General features: G+C 38.9%; 1 pseudogene; it reads left to right on the top strand.

Annotated features, from left to right (window-relative positions):
• Positions 1-15,403, top strand: part of LOC109895301 (protein arginine N-methyltransferase 3-like) — a 114,249-nt pseudogene extending 98,846 nt beyond the window's left edge.
• The last annotated feature ends 220 nt before the right edge of the window (positions 15,404-15,623 follow it).

Genomic DNA, 15,623 nt, shown 5'->3' with positions numbered 1-15,623 from the left:
GTGACCAAAACATCAGCCAGAAAGCATAGGAACTGAGAAGTGGTCTGTGGTCACCACCTGCAGAACCACTCCTTTATTGGGGGTGTCTTGCTAATTGCCTATAATTTCCACCTGTTGTCTATTCCATTTGCACAACAGCATGTGAAATGTATTGTCAATCAGTGTTGCTTCCTAAATGGACAGTATGATTTCTCAGAATTGTGATTGACTTGGAGTTACATTGTGTTGTTTAAGTGGTCCCTTTATTTTTTTGAGCAGTGTACAATAATAATACAAATATTCAAGTAAAACCATCATATTCCTCAGCAAGGAGGTCCCCAATCAATATTTTGAAATGCCTGAGAGGCACCAGAACATCCAGTTGACTGTCAAAGACAGTACATTTGTGTCAAAAATAGTGTAGACAGTTAAGTGCATTTCTTTGTATGTCTGAGTAATCCACTCTTACCTCTGCATTCACCTGTTGGCATTGGCTATTTACCCAATAAGGGTTTCATCAAGCTAGCTGACATCTGCTACATGAGACTGGTACTTTAGCCTGTGTTTGTTTGTGCCATCATGCCACTCCTTGTCATGTTTGGTATGACAAGGAGTTGACATGATAGCACAAACAGATCTGGGACCAAGCTACCGGTTCTTATCCCCAGTGGGACCAAGGATGGACAGACCTGGAGAGGGGTTTGGGGGGGGAAGAGGGCAAGTAAAGTTAGGTTTCTCTCAGAAGAAAGCTCTTGTGTTTTACGGTCATTACTATGGCAGTGTAATATAGGTCTGTGGCAGACAGAGTTGTCAAGTTACTGTAAGTGTACCTTGTCTTGTTCTTACCTTTGCCATGTGAGGTCAGTTTGACCTGATGGGCTGGAGAGGCCGTGGCCATCCTCTGTTTGGAGAAATATGAGAGGAAGAAGGGGCGAGAGATGAACAGAGACAATAAACATCCACATTTTTTGAAGATAATACATGTAGGTATCCAAACAACTCCAAACAGTTAATAATTCAAATAGAAACATTTTAACCAGTAGTTTGGCAACCATCAAGGAGGGAAGGTGAATATCATAGCTTTAGAGCCTCCTTACCTTTACACTTTATTGGTTGGTCATCCTTCCATCTCTCTCTTGATGGAAGTCTTTTCCTCACCCACTATCTTTCTTCTGGCTTGTTTTGGCATTCATTATAATTAATCACTGTCAATCCACCATTCTTTAAAAGTTTGGAAGACCTCTTTTTTTCATCCCGTCTTTTGCGTTTGTTCAATTCATACAAAAAAGGTGCTATCTAGAACCTAAAACGTTTCTTCTTCTGTCCCCATAGGAGAACCCTTTAAAGAACCCTTTGGTTCCAGGTATAACCGTTCTGGTTCCATGTAGAACCCTTTCCGCAGTGAGTTCTACATGGAACCCAAAAGGGTGCTCCTATGGGGACAGCTGAAGAACCCTTTTGGAACCCTTTTTTCTAAGAGTGTAGCTTCAATTCACCAAAATATCATGAACCTTTATTTTTCCCTATTATAGGGAATAGGGTGCCATTTGGGATGCAGTCCCGGTATGCAGAGCGCCAGTGAGTGTAATGGAATAAGATAGCGCATTTCTGTGGCTGTGCGTGGTTAACGTTAGTGGCACGTTGATGTTTGACGTCTCTGTGAAAGGACCAGCTCCATTCCTTTCAACACATGATTAATTCTCCCTCAGTCACTGGCTACTTCATTAGATGGCTAGAGGCCCTAGACTGTATACTAGAAAATACTGTGGTGTATAATGTCTCACTAATCGAATGGACAGTGCCACAATGTTGAGGTTTGTGACTTGTCAATACTTCCATACTTTCAAGAAAGTGTGTGTTTGAAGTGTTTTAGTGTTAATAATCTGTTTAGTCTCTTATATGTCATCATGTGTTTCTCAATCCAGTCCTTGGGGATGATAGGCCGTTTCACATAGCCTATTGATCTATTCTACTAGCTCACCTGGGTTGTGGTCATTAGGCACCATAAGGAAGAAAACAAACTGAAACACGGATGGACTACCTGAATTTGCCCAGTAAGAAGTGTTCATTCCCCTTTCTGTTACAAAATTGGAGTAGATAGCCAGAGCGAATTCATGTCCATTGAGAACGCACAAAGACTATACCACTTATCTAAGAATGACGTGAATAATCAAGTCAAATGTTAGGTAGGTAGTTAGATAGCAAATAGTTAATATACTTGCAAGTTCGATGTATTAGTAGCCAATTTACGAGGTAGCTAGCTAACATACCAGTACTTACTGCTGTAATGGTATTGTAGCGACCCGCACAGACAGCTATGTGTTATGTGTTAGGCTATTAGTTGGTTGTGTTGTACTTACCAGTACTCAGTGTTCGCGGGGTCTGACATGCCAATCAACCTGCTATCTGCCAATCAAGGGAATGCCTAGAATGTTCTGATGCCGGGCATCCTGGTGGTTGGCGGAGTGGCGTGGAGGGGGGTTGGGCAGGGGGATGGAGCATTGGAAGTTAAGACCAGGTTTAGCCATTGTTCTCCCACTTACGTCTGGCCTTCACAAGAGAAGGTCTTGGTTGGTTTGTTGGGTATCATTCATTTATTTGGCATGGGCTACGGCCAAACAGTAGCCTGTGTGAAGTTGGGTTAATAAACCGTCAATTCGTAAACTCAATCCTCTGTCTGGACAATTGTTCCTTTATGATCTAGTCAGGTCACAATATGCTATGCGGTTTGTAAGGATAGCGTTGCCAACAGAACGTGTAGTGTAACTTATTTGAAAAGTTATTACATTGCTCAACATTTTCTTAAAATGTGTCATTAGTTAACCACTCTGGGACCGTTCGGGATGTGAGCGTCCCACCTCTCAACAGCCGGTGAAACTGCAGGGCGCCAAATTCAAAACAACAGAAATCCCATAATTAAAATTCCTCAAACATAGAAGTATTTTACACCATTTTATAGATAAACTTCTCGTTAATCCAACCACAGTGTCCGATTTCAAAAAGGTCAGCAACTAGTCACAGAAAGCATTCAGCCATTTTCCAACCAAAGAGAGGAGTCACAAAAAGCAGAAATATAGATAAAATTAATCACTAACCTTTGATGATTTTCATCAGATGACACTCATAGGACTTCATGTTACACAATACATGTATGTTTTGTTCGGTAAAGTTCATATTTATATCCAAAAATCTGAGTTTACATTGGCGCGTTACGTTCAGTAGTTCCAAAAACTTTGCAGAGTGACTTTGCAGAGAGCCACATCAATTTTACAGAAATACTCATAATAAACATTGATAAAAGATACAAGTTTTATGCATGGAATTTTAGATCCACTTCTCCTTAATGCAACCGCTGTGTCAGATTGAAAAAAAAACTTTACCGAAAAAGCACATCATGCTATAATCTGAGTAGAGAGCTCAGAGCCCATACATATATCCGCCATGTAGTGGAGTCAACATTAGTCAGAATAGCATTATAAATATTCACTTACCTTTGATGATCTTCATCAGAATGCACTCCCAGGAATCCCAGTTCCAAAATAAGTGTTTGTTTTGTTCGATAACGTCCATCATTTGTCAAAATAGCTCCTTTTTGTTATGCGTTCAGTCCAGTAATCCACATTCATAAAGCTCGTTCACTAGTTTCAGACGAAAAGTGAAAAAAGCTTGGTTACAGTTAGTAGAAACACATCAAACAATGTATAGAATCAATCTTTAGGATGTTTTTAACAAATCTTCAATAATGTTCCAACCGGACAATTCCTTTGTCTTCAGAAATGAAGTGGAACGTAAGCTACCTTTCAAGTGAGCGGGCGAGACTGAGCCTGTGACGCTCTGCCAGACCACTCACTCAAAGAGCTCTTAATAGCCCCTCCTTTAGAGTAGAAGCATCAAACAAGTTTCTAAAGACTGCTGACATCTAGTGGAAGCCGTAGGAAGTGCAAAATGACCAATATCCCACTGTGTATTGGATAGGGGCTGAGTACAAAAACTTCATACCTCAGATTTCCCACTTCCTGGTTGGATTTTTTTCTCAGGTTTTTGCCTGCCGTATGAGTTCTGTTATACTCACAGACATCATTCAAACAGATTTAGAAACTTCAGAGTGTTTTCTATCTAAATCTAATAATAATATGCATATCTTAGCTTTTATGGCTGAGTAGCAGGCAGCTTGATTTGGGCACACTTTTCATCCAAAATTCCCAATACTGCCCCCTATCCCAAAGAAGTTAAAGCAATTAATTTGTATGCGCTCTTGTCGGACTTTGGCTGCATATTTTCCACTATTTTCTTCAAATCTGAAAAGTTATGAAGCCATGCCCATTCCTGAAGAAATGTATTATAGGCCCTAAAAGTTCGGAAATAGTGTCCACTGCGGGTATACTTTGTTTTTTGCCGAATGTAGTACGACATCCGGGAACTTTTGGAATACTAACTCTCCATACTATGACCAACAAGCATACTATATACTCAATTTATGTCACAAATAGTACGGTTAGTGTGGTTAGTATAAGTATTCGAACATAGCTTAGAATTTTTCTCCCAGTTTTCTTTTTTCAGTTATTTGATCTCAAACTCGTTTTATTTACCCTGCAGGGGTTGCATTTAATCAGAGCAATTACTCTTTTGGCCTTTTTTAAACCCCAAATGGCAACTTGTTCTCTATATCCCTCAAACTCAACTCTCAAACTCAACTCTGGACTTCGAAGCAAGTTCCATTGCATTTTCTTATCGATCCTCTCTAATTAGGGACTGATTTAGACAGTGGGTGCAATTCATTATTAGTTCGAACAGAAAACCAGCAGGCTCCTTACCTCGTTGGGTAAGTGTTGAAAACTCCATGCCCTATATGGTGCACTATTTTTGACCAAAACCCTATGGGTCCTGGTCCAAAGTGGTGCACTAAAAAGTGAATAGGGTGCCATTTGGGACACAGACTTACTGTAGCCTACCCCTGCATAACCCCCTTCCCATTCTGGCTCCCCTCGAGCTCTGAGCAATACCTGAGGGGTTGTGGGGCTGGGTTCCATTTCCGACCCTTTTCCCAGCCCTTCGTCATTCATCTGGGGGAAAAAATGGGTAATGCTCAGTATCTGCCCATTTTTGGCAGGTTGACATTTGTCATGAATCTTGCCCTGGCGCCAGAACTAAACGATTTCCCCTAGATAGGCCAGCTGCAAAGTTAAAATGGTCTATTTTGTAAAAATCCACCCCAAACCATCTCAATTGGGTTGAGGTCGGGTGATTGTGGAGACCAGGTCATCTGATGCAGCACTCCATCATTTTCCTTTTTGGTCAAATAGCCCTTACACAGCCTGGAGGTGTGTTTTGGGTCATTGTCTGTTGAAAAACAAATGATAGTCCCACTAAGCCCAAGACAGATGGGATGGCGTATTGCTGCAGAAAGCTGTGGTAGCCATGCTGGTTAAGTGTGCCTTGAATTCTAAATAAACCACTGGCAGTGTCACCAGCAAAGCACCATCACACCACCTCCGCCATGCTTCACAGTTGGAACCACACATGCGGAGATCATCCATTCACCTACTCTGCGTCTCACAAGACAAGATGGTTGAAACTAAAAATCTAAAATTTGGACTCATCAGACCAAAGGACAGATTTCTCCTGGTCTAATGTCCATTGCTCTTGTTTCTTGGCCCAAGCAAGTCTCTTCTTCTTGATGATGCAAGATAGAGGGGAGCAGATGACGGGCTGAGCGTAGCTATGTAGAGCACCTCAAGATAAAAAGTAATTTTCAATATCGGTAAGTTAGACTAAATATTAGCACTACACAATCTGGTGGGTGATAACCTTTAATCTGGATAACAACACAAAACACATTTTAAGACTAGAGAAATGTCTCGACAAGTATTACGAAAACAAGCATGACAGAGAGTTAGACAGGGGAACCTATTTCAAAACGAAAACGTGACTCTTCTACAGACACAGACGATTATATATTTTCACCACCGGGAATGGTAAAGGTCGAAACCGATCTGTTAAAATCAATGACAAACTGGGTATACTTGAACTAGTGAGTAAGGATATAAAAGAGTTGAAGGCAAGCCTCGAGATTAGTGATGAAAAAGTTGCGACATTGGAGAAAGACAAACTAAAAAGGACAGTCAATAAGATTGAAACCGAAGTGAATGAACTTAAAAAGGAGTACACTGCTCTGAGAGAAGCCTTACTTAACATACAGACTAGATCCATGAGAGAGAATCTGTTGCTTACAGGTATCCAAGAGAAAGAAGGAGAAGTTCCTGAATCTGTAGTTAGAGAGTTCCTCCTTTACAGCGCTACAGACTCCACACGAAGCTATCGACAAAATCCAACTAGAACTTGTACACCACTTCGGACAGTGAGGGCAGTGAACACCCAATCGTTGCCAAATTTGCTTTCTTTAAAGATAAAATAATGGTTAAAAGCCTGGGTAAAAGACTTGCTGGCACAAAAATTGGCATGAGTGACCAGTTACTGAAGGAGATTGCAGAACGTATTAGATTAAAAGGGAAACGAGTAGCTCTCGTCGTCGATAAACTATATATTGATAACCAGTTGATCAGAGACACAAAGACTATTCCATGGCTATTTGAAAAATGACTAAGTTCTCATCGAGGCGGCAAATAACGAAACACAATTCTAGCCTGGTAATGGATTGTAATAATACAACAAAAAATACAGCTTTCTATATGTCTTCAAATATAACTAATTGGAACACAAAAGCACTAATTCAACATGGTGAAGATAAAAACTCAGTAAACAGAAGGCACAGTATGTGTGGAAGGTGTGGTGTGAGTTTTTTTGTTGTGTTTGGGAAAGTGTGGCGTTGAGTGAGAAAGGAAATGGTTGCATATCCCAGAACCAATGTATTGCTGTCAGCAAGAGTTGTGAGTGCGCTTTCAATGTTGTTCAGATGAGGGATATACTTTTTAGAATGAATTATACGTCCTATTTATTTATCGTCCTATCATAGTGGAACAGCGTTTTAAAATAAATTATACATTTCATTTATTTATTGTCCTATCAAGGGCAACTACATTTGTTTAATTAATTATACATCTAATCTATTTTTTTATGATCCTATATTGATGGAACGGTCCACAACCCTATACCCTAGACACCCACCTGAATGACCCAGGCACTAAGGAGAAGTCCCTAACTGTTTTATGGGCCTGCTGTAAGTGGTCTATATGCAGCCAAAATGCAGTCAGAGACCTAGATGTAAGGGGTGCGTGTTGGTGGCAGGGAAGTCAGGCGAACGAACTTGGTATAAATGGAGAACGAACTTGGTATAAATGGAGTTGTTTAATAAATATTGACAAAACTCCAAAACAACCAAAATTGACAAAATAACAAGTGGGTACAAAACCCGTCACACACCAACACTAAAATGCACATCACATACAATCTTCGACAAGGACATGAGGGGAAACAGAGGGTTAAATACACAACATGTAATTGATGGGATTGGAACCAGGTGTGAAGGAAGACAAGACAAAACCAATGGAAAATGAATGGCTATGAAAAATGGATCAGTGATGGCTGGAAGGTCGGTGACATCGACCGCCAAACACCGCCTGAACAAGGAGAGGCACCGACTTCGGTGGAAGTAGTGACACTAGAGCAGCACTGCCACCTCAAGATTCTGAGCCTGCTTGGCAGGATTGGTTCTGCAAAGCCAAAGCCCCCTAAAGGGAGAGCATAATATACAAGGAAATTCTCAAAGCTGCTAATGAGAACCTTGACGACCTTGTACCTAGCCGGTGGGGATTCTGGTGGGGTGCCCCCACCCAGGCAGTGGCAGTGTTGGCAACACTTGCTGCAGTAACCCATGGGGAGGGGTCACACTCAGACATTCATAGAGGTGGTATATTATTGTGGCCCTGGTGGCACAAAATCAAAAGTCTGACTGCATTGAGATGCTTGGGAATAAGGTTAATACAGGGGACCATGTTGTGGGTGTTTCAGGGGAAGGGGGTATATCTGACCTCCATCATCTAGGACGTGACAATGGTTAATAAAATCTCCCCATTTCTGCCAATTTTTTTGCACTGTTTTGCAGGCCTTCTCATACAGCTGCAACAGTATATGCATTCGTAAATCAAGACCTTTCTTGAGTTGGGCTCTGGGATGGTGCAACTTTTGAGAATGAGAGCCTATGGTTGTGTGGAGGAAAGGGGTTGAGTGTGTATGTGTGTATCCCACAACTGTTGCGGGGGAGTAAAAGATGTTAGGGACAATATAGGATGATTCACAATAATTGTTTGCTAATATAATAATTGGTGTGCAATACTGTAATTTTGATAATGGTGGGACTGGTGAGAGGTAAAAATGCTTTGCATAAATTGCCTACATTACTACAGATATTAATTGCTAACTATGGAAAATAAGATAAACAGGATTTTAAAAATATATATATTTTTATGGCTATAATACAAATCGAGGTGAGGGTGATGGAAATGCATTTGGCGGTTGATCTACTTCTGTTCGGTAAATGGCACTGTGTGCTCTTTTCGAAGGATGGATCCCAGTTTCTACAGGGCTATGGGATCCGGGGGGTCAGGGGTGGTCTGCCAGGCATTGGGATGACAACCCAACTCGGGATGAGGAGGGCTTTTAAGGGTGGAATAGTGGGGACCAATTGGAGGTTTACTTAGTAGCACTGCAAATATCATGGTACAGCTATATAGACACTCAATCGTCATGTTACTTTTTAATGGTACGTTTACAAACCAATATTTTGATAAATAGAATTGAAAGTTGTGTCTCATTATGGTAAGTGCTGAAATAAGTATAACCAGTTATAATTGTAATGGCTTAGCAGATAATAAGAAAAGACGATCAGTATTTACCTGGCTAAAAGAGAAGGAATATAATATTTATTGTTTACAGGAAACTCATTCAACAATTTTAGATGAAGTTTTGTGAGGAACAGGACTGGGGGTGCGAAATATATTTCTCCCATGGGAAAATAATTTCAAAAGGGGTGATGGTTTTCAGCAATTTTGATCCAAATTTGCAAATTGTCCAAACAGATCATCAAGGTAGATGGATTATTTTAAATATGTTATTGGACAGTGAACAGATATGGCTAATAAACTTATACAGTCCATAATAATGATGATACAATCTTCTTTGAAAATATATATAAGAATGTATCAACTCTACAAGCAACACTAGACTCTTTTATTATGGTGGGAGATTTTAATACTGTTTTAAATACCTCTATGGACCGTAAAGGAAATCACACTACAAACTATCACCCTCAGGCACTTAAGGAAATCATGATTGTCATGGATATATTGGAATTAGTGGATATATGGAGTCTTAAATACCATGAACTAGTGAGATATATACATGGCGGAGGCTTGATCAAGCTATTCGTCTAGATTACTTTGTCATTCTCTCTGGTACCAAAAGTTTAAAAAGTGTTGATAGGGGACAGGATGCGGTCGGATCATAACATAATTGACATATATATGACTCTTACAGAATTTCCACATGGGCGAGGATATTGGAAATTTAATCAAAGCCTACTTGGTGATAAATTGTTTACAACTAGGACAGAAGAATGTATAACTGACTTTTTCAGAGAGCAGATAGGTACAGCAAATCCCCTTATTGAATGGAACACTTTTAAATGTGCCTTTAGAGGCCATGCAATTCAGTACTCATCTATAAAACAGTACAGTTAGACAGCAATGAAAACTGTATCATAGAGGCACATAATAAGTTATAGGAAAAACAAAAAGAAATGGATAAACTTAATCAAGAAAGATCCAGTGTAATATATTATAAAAATTAATCGAACTCGATGGAATATGGGGACAAATGCACCAAATTCTTTTTAAATCTTCAAAATATAAATGCTACCCCAAAAAATGTATTGAAACTTGTTGCAAATGATGGAGTCACAAATGATTCACCGAATTATATTTTGAAAGGGGAAGTAAAGTACTTTAAGAATATGTTTTAATTTCAGTCTCCTCCATCTCCACTAACCGAAGCTAACTGTATGGATTATTTTCCTAAAAATAATGGAAAATTAACATCTGTACAGGAAGACTCACGTGAAGGCCAAATTACAGAGGAGGAACTTCTTGATGCAATTAAAGCCTTTAAAGGCTGGGAAAACTCCAGGGCTGGATGTCATACCAGTGGAAGTATACCAAACTTTTTTTTAAATACTCAGAGGACCATTATTAGCATGTTTTAATCACTCCTATATAAATGGTATATTGTCAGACACGCAACAAGAAGGTCTGATATCATTATTACTGAAACAGGACCCAAGTGGTGTATATAAAGATCCAGTCCATTTTACAAATTGGAGGCATCTTACACTTCAGTATTGTGATGCAAAAATCCTACCTAAATGCTTGGCAAATAGAATTAAAAAGGTATTGTCAGATATTATTCATTCTAATCAGACAGGTTTTTTACATTGACGATACATTGGAGATAATATAAGACAAGTACTGGAAACAATAGAATACTATGAAATATCGGGGACTCCAGGCCTGGTTTTCATAGCTGATTTTGAAAAGGCTTTTGATAAAGTACGACTGGAATTTATATAGAAATGCCTAGAATATTTCAATTTTGGGGAATCTCTTATAAAAGGGGTTAAAGTTATGTATAGTAACCCTATGTGTAAAATAGTAAAGAATAGCTACATCTCAGAAAGTTTTAAACTGTTTATAGGAGTAAAACAAGGTTGTCCACTATCGGCATATCTATTTATTATTGCCATTGAAATGTTAGCTGTTAAAATCAGATCCAACAAGAATATTAAGGGATTAGAAATCTGTGGCTTAAAAACAAAGGTGTCACTGTACGCTGATGACTCATGTTTTCTTTTAAAACCACAATAAGAATCCCTCCACGGCCTCATGGTGGATCTAGATACTTTTGCTAACCTCTCTGGATTAAAATCAAATTATGATAAGTGTACTATATTACGTATTGGATCACTAAAGAATACATTACCGTGTAGTTTACCAATACAATGGTCTGATGGGGATGTGGACATACTCGGTATAAAAATCCCAAAAGAAAGAAATGATCTCATTCCAATCCATTTTATAGAAAGTTAGCAAAAATATAGATAAGATCTTGCTACCATGGAAAGGAAAATACCTGTCTATTTGTGGGAAAATCACCCTGATTTAACTCTAGTCATATCACAGTTGACCTATTTGCTTATAGTTTTGCCTACACCTAGTGACCTGCTTTTTAAATTATATGAAGAAAAAAAGAAAAAATAATAATGGGCCTATACTATACTGAATATGAATTCGGAGGGCAGAAGTTATTAAATATTAAAGCATTAGATCTCGCACTAAAGGCATCAGTCATTCAAAAGGTATACTTAAATCCAAACTTGTTTTCTAGTAAATTGGTAGGAATGTCTCACACCAAGTTCAAGAATGGCCTTTTTCCCTTTATTCAAATTACAACTGCTCACTTTCGGTTGTTTGAAAAGGAAATAATCTCCAAAATATTGTTATTTTTTAAACAAGCTATATTTTTTATAAACAAGCATAATTTTTTTTTACACGTTTAATCCACCTGAAAAGACAAAACAAATAATACAACAAATATTGATGTTAAACTCAAATATACTAATTGATTTAAAAAACACATATTTTTCAATTAAATGTTTAAAAAATGTATAATTTTAGTGAATGATATCAAAGATAGGACTGGTGGAGTTATGTCACACATGCAGCTAAAACGGACATATGGATATGTCTGCTCTACCCAAAATTACAACTAACTAATTGCAGCATTACCACAAAAATGGAAGGGGAAAGAAGTAAGGAACTTGTCTGTTGGCCCTGCATTAAAGAACAGAAATGGTTAAAGAAAATTGTGATAAATAAAAACATATACCCATTTCATTTAAGGACCAAACAATTGACAGCTTATAAAGAGATTTCCGATGTACCCATTCCATGGCACATGGTTTATGACTTGACACACAAAACAACGCCGGACTCAGAACTTCAAATTTTTCAAATGAAATTACTATACTATACAAAATTCTTGCAACCAATAGAATGTTATATATATGGGGGATACAATCTTCCCAGCTCTGCAGATTTTGCTGTGAGGAGGCAGAGTCATTAGATCATTTATTTTGGTACTGTCCATATATAGCTCGTTTTTGGTCACAGGAACTAATGCTGCAGATAGCAATACTGGATCATTTGAAAAGCCATAGTCAATCAATCAATAATAGTATAATTATTTTAGCATAAATGCTTATCTTTAATTTACAATCTGTAGAAGCTATGAGATTAGAAATGTTCAGTACTTTTGTGAAGCATCACAGCACAGTTGAGAAATATATGGCAAATAGAAATCCAAAATGGATGGTGTTAAGAGATAGATGGGATGAGCTGAAGGGTGGGACTAACAACAAGATAACCAATGTAAAACATACGGGGTCTGTAACATGTATATAGATTTAGACATTTTGTGAAATAGCACAGTTACAAATAGAAATCAAACTGGATGTACATCAGAAATAGAGGAAGGACTAAAAACAAACAAAATATAATTATTGTAAAATAGATTCTGTCTATAAAATGTGTATAATATGTATAAAATGAAGGTAGAAGCCTAAGTGTTATTGTTTATTGGAGGAAGGGTGGTAAGGTTTGTAAGGAATAATAAAGTATATATATTTGTATATACAGTTGAAGTTGGAAATTTACAGACACTTAGGTTGGAGTCATTAAAACTAGTTTTTCAACCACTCCACAAAAGTCGGTTAGGACATCTACTTTGTTCATGACACAAATAATTTTTCCAACAATTGTTTACAGACAGATTATTTCACTTATTATTAACTATCACAATTCCAGTGGGTCAGAAGTTTACATACACTAAGTTGACTGTGCCTTTAAACAGCTTGGAAAATTCCAGAAAATTATGTCATAGCTTTAGAAGCTTCTGATAGGCTAATTTGTTTCATTTGAGTAAATTGGAGGTGTACCTGTGGATTTATTTTAAGGCTTACCTTCAAACTCAGTGCCTCTTTGCTTGACATCATGGGAAAATCAAAAGAAATCAGCCAAGAACTCAGAAAAAAAATGTAGACCTCCACAAGTCTGGTTAATCCTTGGGAGCAATTTCCAAATGGTTGAAGGTACCACTTTCATCTGTACAAACAATAGTACGCAAGTCTACACACCATGGGACCACGCAGCCATCATACTGCTCAGGAAGGAGACGCGTTCTGTCTCTTAGAGATGAACGTACTTTGGTGCGAAATGTGCAAATCAATCCCAGAACAACAGCAAAGAACCTTGTGAAGACCCTGGAGGAAACAGGTACAAAAGTATCTATATCCACATTAAAACGAGTTCTATATTGACATAAGCTGAAAGTCCGCTCAGCAAGGAAGAAGCCACTGCTGCAAAACCGCCATAAAAAAAGCCAGACTACAGTTTGCAACTGCACATGGGGACAAAGATCATACTTTTTGGAGAAATGTCCTCTGGTCTGATGAAACAAAAATAGAACTGTTTGGCCATAATGACCATCGTTATGTTTGGAGGAAAAGGGCGGAGGCTTGCAAGCTGAAGAACACCATCCCAACCGTGAAGCACGGGGGTGGCAGCATCATGTTGTGGGGGTGCTTTGCTGCAAGAGGGACTGGTGCACTTCACAAAATAGATGGCATCATGAGGTAGGAAAATTAGGTGATTATATTGAAGCAACATCTCAAGACATCAGTCAGGAAGTTAAAGCTTTGTCGCAAATGGGTCTTCCAAATGGACAATGACCCAAAGCGTTCTTCCAATTTTGTGGCAAAATGGCTTAATTAAGGACAACAAAGTCAAGGTATTGGAGTGGCCATCACAAAGCCCTGACTTCAATCCTATAGAAAATGTGTGTGCAGAACTTAAAAAGCATGTGCGAGCTAAGAGGCCTACAAACCTGACTCAGTTACACCAGCTCTGTCAGGAGGAATGAGCCAAAATTCACCCAACTTATTGTGGGAAGCTTGTGGAACGCTACCCGAAACGTTTGACCCAAGTTTAACATTTTAAAGGCAATGCTACCAAATACTAATTGAGTGTATGTAAACTTCTGACCCACTGGTAATGTGATGAAATAAATAAAAGCTGAAACAAATCATTCTCTCTACTAATATTATTATCTACTACTGACATTTCACACTCTCAAAATAAAGTGGTGATCTTAGGACCGGGAATTTTTACTCTGTTTAATTGTCAAGAATTGTGAAAAACTGAGTTTAAATGGTCTATGTAAACTTCCGACTTCAACTGTATATATACAGTGGGGAGAACAAGTATTCGACACACTGCCGATTTTGCAGGTTTCCTACTTACAAATTACGTCTGTAATTTTTATCATAGGTACACTTCAACTGTGAGAGACAGAATCTAAAACAAAAATCCAGAAAATCACATTGTATGATTTTTAAGTAATTAATTTGCGTTTTATTGCATGACATAAGTATTTGATACATCAGAAAAGCAGAACTTCATATTTGGTACAGAAACCTTTGTTTGCAATTACAGAGATCATACGTTTCCTGTAGTTCTTGACCAGGTTTGCACACACTGCAGCAGGGATTTTGGCCCACTCCTCCATACAGACCTTCTCCAGATCCTTCAGGTTTCGGGGCTGTCGCTGGGCAATACGGACTTTCAGCTCCCTCCAAAGATTTTCTATTGGGTTCAGGTCTGGAGACTGGCTAGGCCACTCCAGGACCTTGAGATGCTTCTTACGGAGCCACTCCTTAGTTGCCCTGGCTGTGTTTTTCGGGTCGTTGTCATGCTGGAAGACCCAGCCGCGACCCATCTTCAATGCTCTCACTGAAGGAAGATCTCGCGATACATGGCCCCATCCATCCTCCCCTCAATACGGTGCAGTAGTCCTGTCCCCTTTGCTGAAAAGCATCCCCAAAGAAAGATGTTTCCACCTCCATGCTTCACAGTTGGGATGGTGTTCTTGAGGTTGTACTCATCATATGTATTTATTATGTATTTATTGAATTATTGGCCTGATGTTGATGTGGCACTCTGGGACTGTAACTGAATAGCCCTACTCTCTATTACCTAGGAGAGGTTATTCTCTAGATTAGAGATGTGCGGCTCCAAGACATTGATTTTGCATCAGTGTAGCATTAATGGTCGAGGTTACAGTTGGGGGAGGGAATGCTGGTCCTAGATCTGTTCCTATGGGAGACTTCACCCCAGAGTGCTCCAATACAGGTGAATAGAAGTCAAAGGTTGGTGCTCAGCCTCTCACTTTTATTGTTTTTTCTCTTTAGGGGAGGAGCTTCAGGGACGGATCACCGTACGCAAAAACAAAAAGAACCCCCTGCTCACTGTTCATTACAGTTGGCCTCCATGACAGGAAGCAGACCTACAGCCTGCAGTGAGTTCACGGATCACATGACAATGATGACATATCAATAGAATGGCTGGACCTAAATATTCCCCAGACTTTGCCAAAACAAATAGTATTATTATGGTTGTAATTATGAAATGTTTAACGCTTATGGAATCAGAAACAACTTATCGTCATATGGAGCAGTAAATGTAGATGATATAAGTGTGTGGGATTAATCTAAAAAAGAAAAACAGGTAGACTGACTGAGT

This window comes from Oncorhynchus kisutch, linkage group LG8, assembly GCF_002021735.2.
Source record: "Oncorhynchus kisutch isolate 150728-3 linkage group LG8, Okis_V2, whole genome shotgun sequence".
NCBI lineage: Eukaryota > Metazoa > Chordata > Actinopteri > Salmoniformes > Salmonidae > Oncorhynchus > Oncorhynchus kisutch.
The sequence above is the reverse complement of the archived record's forward strand: the minus strand, read 5'-3'. Positions and strand labels throughout refer to the sequence as shown.